General features: G+C 45.4%; 1 protein-coding gene and 2 non-coding genes across 3 annotated transcripts in view; all 3 read left to right on the plus strand.

Moving 5' to 3' along the window:
* The first annotated feature begins 3,869 nt into the window (after nucleotides 1-3,869).
* On the plus strand, nucleotides 3,870-3,942 carry TRNAR-ACG. Its single transcript has one exon. It is a non-coding gene; the product is annotated as a tRNA-Arg (tRNA).
* Nucleotides 3,943-4,342: 400 nt separating this feature from the next.
* The window catches only part of HMGN4 (high mobility group nucleosomal binding domain 4), a 9,305-nt gene continuing 6,106 nt past the window's right edge, over nucleotides 4,343-7,541 (plus strand). The window contains exon 1 of the mRNA XM_011962885.1: nucleotides 4,343-4,874. The gene's annotated coding sequence lies outside the window, so the exon portion shown is untranslated. The remainder of the gene's footprint in view (nucleotides 4,875-7,541) is intronic.
* TRNAV-CAC lies at nucleotides 4,434-4,506 on the plus strand. The gene has a single exon. It is a non-coding gene; the product is annotated as a tRNA-Val (tRNA).

Below are 7,541 nucleotides of genomic sequence, written 5' to 3' on the forward strand. Positions count from 1 at the left end.
AAAGAGAAACTTTCTTGTCCTGATACTTGACCAAAGGATCTGATTTGATGTGTCAAATTAGCATTATGTGTGTGTATACATAGAGGAAAAAAAATTCTATATCGTCATGAGGGCTTATGTGTTCCCAACTTATTCTGTTCTCTATTAAAAATAAATCTGATCTTGGGAGTATAATTTGAACAAAGGGGTTTAATGAAATTCTGAAGAGTATCCAAATTGTTGGCACAGCTGTGAAAGTAACTTCCCAAATGAAACCTGTAATTATGTTTGGCTTTTTTACTTGAAATCTGTTGTCCTGGTGATTATGCTGAAACAGACATTTCAGTATTTCTTAGCTGTATCAATATTTAGAGGATTTCTCTGTCACAATCTAAGGCAGACATTGGCATGTACCTTTGTCTATATATGTGATGGGGTGAACAGTAAAAGGCCACGCCGACTAGAGTTTTCATTTTTATAAAAAGATGCAAGTCTATGAACTCAGCACTCACTTTGATTGAGACTCATGAAATAAGCACTTATTACTTTATTATTATACGATTAGCCATCATATTATGAGTGTGCTTGGAGCCAATATAATCATCATAAATAGCACAGTCACACCTAAAATGGCTTTAACCCAACTGTGGCAGGCACCAGACAGCAGAGCCAATAGTATTTTATTTTGGTTTTTCCTTTGACTGGCAGCTGGCGAAGTTTGCACACAATTTCTAGGATGTCAAAGGAGTTGTTTAGCCAGAGATAAGCCTTGGAAGCAAATTGAGACTTTGAGCAATCATTTTCAGAACTCTTGGTGTGAACTGTATCTTCTATTCAGTTCCCACTGTGATTAGGATGAACCGTGGAACTCTCACGTTGGCTCTGCTCCATACATCTGAAATTGGAGAGGATGCAGGTGGCTGTGTCACAGCCTGCTGACAGTCACGTAAAACAATGTGAGAGTGGCGATGGTGCAGTTTTCCATATGCCTGGGAGTGAAACTGAAAAAAACTGTGCACTGAAACAGAGGAGAAGAGTCCACCACTGTGATAGCTGTATGTGTCAACTTAGCTAGGCTATATAGTATCCAGTTATTCAATTAAACGCTAATCTACATGTTTCTGTGAAGTTATTTTGTAAATGTGGTCAACAATCAGTTAACCTTAAATAAAGATTTTCCTTTATGTAGATGGGCCTTATCCAATCAGTTAAAAGGCTTGGAGAGCAAAACAAAGACTTCCCTAAGGAAGAAGAAATTCTGTTTCAAGACTTCAGCGTCAGCTTCTGCCTGAGAGTTTCCAGCTTGCCCTACAACCCTACAGGTTTCAGACTTGCCGGTCCTCACCCTAGATATATATAAATATATACCTAGATTTATATATCTGGACTCTGTTTCTCCGATATATGCTGAAGAAAAGACTGGAAGTTGAAACTGGAACTGTCAGAAAAGACGTAGAAAGATTTTCAAAATCAAAGCGAAAGCATTTTCTTTTTCTTTTTCTTTTTTTTTTTTTTGAGACAGAGCCTCACTCTGTCGCCTAGGCTAGAGTGCAGTAAGTGACGCGATCTCGGCTCACTGCAACCTCCGCCTCCCGGATTCAAGCAATTATCCTGCCTCCCGAGTAGCTGGGACCCACGCCCGGCTAATTTTTTGTGTTTTTAGTAGAGACGAGGGTTCACGATGTTGGCCAGGCTGGTCTCGATCTGCTGACCTCATGATCCGCCCACCTCGGCCTCCCAAACTGCTAGGATTACAGGCATGAGCCGCCGCGCCCAGCCGAAAGCATTTCTTGTAGTGAATATAGCTAAGAAATTTGAGGTACCCAAGGGAGGTCTTCAAAGCCTGCAAAACACAGATAAATTTTTATAGACAAACACTGAGGAGACTGAATGTGGACAGAGCCTACAACCAGCTGAGTTAAAGTCCATTTTTAAGGTGCTAGTGGGGACCTGTGACTTCCAGGGATGCTCTAGCCTGACCAGCATGGAGAAACCCCGTCTCTACTAAAAACACAAAATTAGCCGGACGTGGTGGCACATGCCTGTAATCCCAGCTACTTAGGATGCTGAGGCAGGAGAATCGCTTGAACCCGGGAGGCAGAGGTTGCGGTGAGCCGAGATCGCGCCATTGCACTGCGGACTGGGCAGTAAGAGCAAAATTCTGTCTCAAAAAAAAAAAAAAAAGTTTTGGTAACCTATTTTAACATAATTAGTTTTCTTTTGAAATCTTACATAATTATCTTTTCTTTCGTATATTCAGAAGTATTATTCTGAGATAGAGTCCAGAATCGCCAGGCTGTCCTTGGGGTCCATCGTATAAAACCGAAAGAGAAGATCCCTGTGCTACTGCCTAGGGAGGAATCCATAACCTAGGCCTACCTTAACGCTTATGCAGAAAGAGCAGAATATTTTTTGTAAGGGCTGTTGAAACCTTATGAACTGAAAACAAATATTTTCTAATCTCAATGTGTATATTCTCAATATCAGGCAGTTTTACTCCTGTTTAGTAGACCTCAACTTACTTAAAATGCTCACCAGGCATGGGGATGATTTATTCTCAGAAATATGGACAAACGAAAACACACACATATGAGACGTTTGTTTGCTTTCAAAGTGAACAAGTGAACATTCATATGTGTGTCTGGGTTGATGCTCCTTATAAAGCTGTCAAATTTTGAGATCAAGGCCCTGCAGTAGAAGCAGCATGCAGTGAGGAGGCCTAGCACAGTTTTGCTTAGTAAAATATTTGAAGAAAACAAAAAAAGAACCACAGAGAGACAAACAAAAACTCAGACCATGTCACCGTACAACGGTTTCCAGTTTCCTACAGAATACCAGCCAGGGTCCTTACAAGGGCCTGTAAAGTTGGCCAGAGTACTTACAAGGGCCTATAAAGCCGGAGGTGGTTTTCCAGGATCTCCTATTCCTCTCCACTGAGCACTGGCCTCCTCAACATAACTCCCAAGCCTGCTCCTGTTGTGCCCCAGTCCTTCAATTCCCCAAAAAAAGGCCACCAGAGTCCGAGGTCAAAGCCAAACGGCAAGGATCTTTAATACAAGTTCGAACCTGGACTCCCGATCAAAGACTGTTCGAGAGCCTCCGGCTGAGTCTGAGACGGCGTTTTATAGTCAGTAGTAAACAAACACGGAGTCATAGGGGATTTTGTGCAATACAGGTTTGGGATTGGCTGACATTTGAACAAGGCGATTTGGCTGTTTATGATTGGTTCCCGCCTTCTGGGTGTTTCAGTTACTCTTTTAAACACTCATGACCTTTATCAGGGGCTTTCCTAACCGGTTGGTTCCAGTTCAGGTTTCTGGAACTTATTTTCCTTAATTTTTCACCTTCTCACACTCCCACCTCCAGGCCTTTTTCCTAGCGATTTTTTCCCTGTTCCAGATCACTCTTTTCCCCTGATAACAGCATTTATCTCTCATTCATCGCTTTCACTGCTGACCTTTCCTATCCTCTTTCCCTGTTTTATAATTTTTTTTCTCCAATCGCTTATCACTATTATTTCGTTTATTTAGTGCTTTATTATCCGCTTCCGCCACTGCCCTGTAATCTTCAGGGCAAGGGTCTCTCATGTTTTCTTCACCGTTATCTACGGTGCCTTGAACACTAATACTGGTTGAATGAATGAACATATTAATGGAGCGGTGATACTGGGGCAGAGAGGATGCAGGGCATGCTTTTCACCGCCATCTTTCAGCCAGCAGAGACAGTCCGAGAAAGGAATGAAGGCTACGGGGTGTGTGCAGAAGTAGCCACCAGGGAGTCCGTGCGCTGCGAGCCTGGACCAGCGGCAAACGCGGCTTACAGGCCCTCGCCCAGACATTACGGGTATAACCTAGTTTCTTATGAAATACCCTGCTACTAGCACACGCGTAGGGCCAGTGGCGCAATGGATAACGCGTCTGACTACGGATCAGAAGATTCCAGGTTCGACTCCTGGCTGGCTCGGTACACAAGTAGGTTTATTTTACAACTTTCCGACTCCGCCGGACTAAGGAAATTCGTGCAAGGTAATTTTGCCTGTAAGTCTCAGAAGCGAGAGGGGCCGCTTTCTACAAGAGATGGGGTTATCATTTCTCTGGGGAGCAAATTCTGCCACCGACAACGTGGTAACGCCAACTACGTCAGAGAAACGCTCGCCCTACCCAAGTCGTGCCCAGCCTCGCCTAACCATTTTGGCCGAAGAACGAAGGATCGTTCAGAGATATTAAAGTCTCTATCGTGTTCTTCCCTATTCAGTCATTTGAAATGACTGTATGTGGCTTCAGTTTTAACACTGGAGAGGCTAGGTCTGAGCTGTTCATTGGTTTTTCTGGTTTGAGAGTTCGGTACAGAGATGCATGCGCACATCAGCAAAACTCGCACCTTGAACGAAGAAACACCAAGTGTATTTACTACGCAGATGGAACTGCTTGCTCTGAGACAGAACCCTTCGGTGAGTTTCCGTAGTGTAGTGGTTATCACGTTCGCCTCACACGCGAAAGGTCCCCGGTTCGAAACCGGGCGGAAACACGGTTTTTCTCGCTGCTACGAAATTCTTACAGTGTGTATCTTTTAAAGATTTTTCAGGCCATCATAAATTTCCTGTCTTCCTGTCTTACGAGGTCGGGGCAGCGGTGCTTAGGGCGGGCCTCAGAGGCTCACACACGTATCGCCAGGGGAAGAACCGGCTGTCTCCGGCTTGAACTCGGGGCGGCTCCCATCCTGCAGCCCCGGAAGCGCATCCTCACCTTCCCTCGCCTTCCTGTTCCTGGCAGTGCCGGGCTCCCCTCCTCTTTTCTATCTTGGGGCTGGTGCTGGCCCTGCCCACGCCTAGGGCTCTGGCGCGTCAAGGGCCTCAGCTGGGATTCCCGCTCCCCTCGGACGGCCACGAGACTCGGGTAAGCGCCTCACAGACTTTAGTACGCTACCCGGGGAAATTAGGGGCGGGATAGGGGGTCTCGCCGCCCTCCATATACTTAGGACCCTCCTGCCAGCTGGCCCCGGTCATGATTAAAGGCCTTGGGCCCCGTCAGCCCCGCCTGTCTTCCCGTCTCCAGAGTAATCGCAGCATCTCTCCTGAGCTCTGAGTGTGAATCCCTGGGAAAAGCTGAATCCAGAGGTGGGGTCACAGAGAGCCGCAGGCCCGACAGGGATGAGAAGCCCTAATCGGCGCTCTAAGGCCAATAAAAAGGAAAGAAGGGGATTTGAAAGGATTGCTCCCGCAGGGCTGTGGCCTTGAAGAGGTGGTGACTGGCAGGTTGGACTGACCTGCCGTGGGCTCTCCTTTCCTCCCCAATTTACCTTCGAGAAACCCTCGTTGAGGAGATAGCCATGGGCTGAGTCTTCCTCCACTTTGACCTTTCGCTATCCCATCACAAAGAAAAAATGGATCCCAAGCTTAAGAAATGGACCAGCACTTGTTTAGAATCAGGACTTGTGCCATGGTGTTTGGCCTCTTACCCTGCTTGCCACATGGCTTGCTTACAAGTTAATTGGATTAATCAAACGCTTTTATGAGAAAGTTTTGTTGTGCCACCTGGCAGCCTCGGGTGTACCCTCAGAAAGATTTCTTTCTTAGATGTATTACTACTTTTTCTAGGGATTAGCCAAGCCTAGCCTCTCAGATCACATTGCTCCAGGTTCCCTCAAATGACTGATAAGAATGTGATGTGTTTGTTTTTGTTTGTTTTTGAGACGGAGTCTCACTGTGTCTCCCAGGCTGGAGTGTAATGGTGCGATCTCTCTCACTGCAACCTGCACCTCCCTCTACCTCCCGAGTTCAAGCGATTTTTGTGCCTTAGACTCCCGAGCAGCTGGGACTATAGGCGTGCAATACCACGTCCGGATAATTTTTGTATTTTAGTTAGAGACGGGGTTTCACCATATTGGCCAGGCTGGTCTCAGACTCCTGACCTCAAGTGATCCGCCTGCTTCGGCCTCCCAAAGTGAGATAACAGGCCTGAGCCACTGCGCCCGACCGAATGTGATATTTTTATGACCACGACAAAAGAAGGGCTGCATTCTTTGGTGGGTCTGCAAAATTAAAAAAAAAAAAAAAAAGAAATAAAAAAAAGAAAAGGACAATGTTTAATGAGCTGTTTTCTTTATACCATTTTCTTAAACAGGCTGCTTGGATAGATGTTGACTTGAAAGGTCCATTCTTTTGTCATCTTGCTGTTTCCCTTAACAAGACAATATCTTGGCTAGCAAGATAATATCTTGGTTAGCAAAACAGTAAACTTGGGCATGTGCTCAACAGCAATCTGTCTAATACATTTTCATTTAAAATCCCCTCTGTACTACCCAGAAATATAAGCAAGTTATTGTGGTGCCCTGAAAGGGGACAGAGGTTCCAGGGTCCTGGGAGATGACAAGGATTTATCCTCTTCATCTTTTTCTGATGCCAGTTAGCAGGAATACTTTAGCCTGGAAGCTGAGTGTGCCTCTAACCAACCTTTACAGATGGGTGACTGGGAGCTTATGGCTCACTCCTTCTCTTTAAACCAGATGCATTCTGGCAAGCTGCAACAGCAAACCTACCATTTTAGACACCCTGCCTTTTCTCATCTTTTCTTTCTACCCCTGCATCTCCCAGTCTCTCTCACTTAACCCTCATGGAAACTCATGCTGCGTCTCTAATACTTTGGAAGATGAAGAACAAACAGGCCCTGGAGAGTGACTGATACCATGTGACCTCTTGCTTCTGTAGCACACAGCATCTTGCCTGTGAATCTTTTTATTTTTTATTGAGACAGAGTCTCGCTCTGTCACCCAGGCTGGAGTGCAGTGGCGCAATCTTGGCTCACTGCAACCTCCGCCTCCAGGGCTCAAGTGATTCTCCTGCCTCAACCTACCAAGTAGCTGGGACTATAGGTATGTGCCACCACACCCAGCTAATTTTTGTGTTTTTAGTAGAGATGGGTTTCACCATGTTGGCCATGCTGGTCTTGAACTCCTGACCTCAAGTGATCCACCTGCCTCCACCTCCCAAAGTGCTGGGATTATAGGCGTAAGCCACTGCGCCCAGCATTGCCTGTGATTTTTTATTGTATTTTAATTACATCCTTTATTCTCTCTTTCCTAAGCTTGGTGTTCATAACTTTCTTCCAGGTCTTCCTTCCAACCCCCAAACAAGATCTTTCCTTAAGTAAGAGGCAGGGAAGAAGAGGGAAGCCTTCTGATTTTGGGGTGGGATTGAGGCTAAAACCCAAGTTAGAACTAACTCCCAGAAACGCAGTTCTGTATCCATTGAAAGAGCAAAAAGATGCTGCTATGTGCCTTGTGTTTGCTAGGGATGAGGTGAAAATGAGTATTGAATGAGGTGGCATTTTGGTCCATGGATTTGCTTGCTATGAAAGAGAAAAAACGTGGAAAAATATATTTTGAGAGCTGGGTGAGACCCCCAAATTAATCTAATCCAAGATGTTTCCCTAGTCACTAAATTCTTTTTTTTTTTTTTTTTTTAAATAGAGTCTCACTCTATTGCCCAGGCTGGAGTGCAATGGCGCAATCTCGGCTCACTGCAACCTCCGCCTCCCAGGTTCAAGCAATTCTCCTGCCTCAGC

This window comes from Colobus angolensis, unplaced genomic scaffold (assembly GCF_000951035.1).
Source record: "Colobus angolensis palliatus isolate OR3802 unplaced genomic scaffold, Cang.pa_1.0 Scaffold6, whole genome shotgun sequence".
NCBI classification, from domain to species: domain Eukaryota; kingdom Metazoa; phylum Chordata; class Mammalia; order Primates; family Cercopithecidae; genus Colobus; species Colobus angolensis.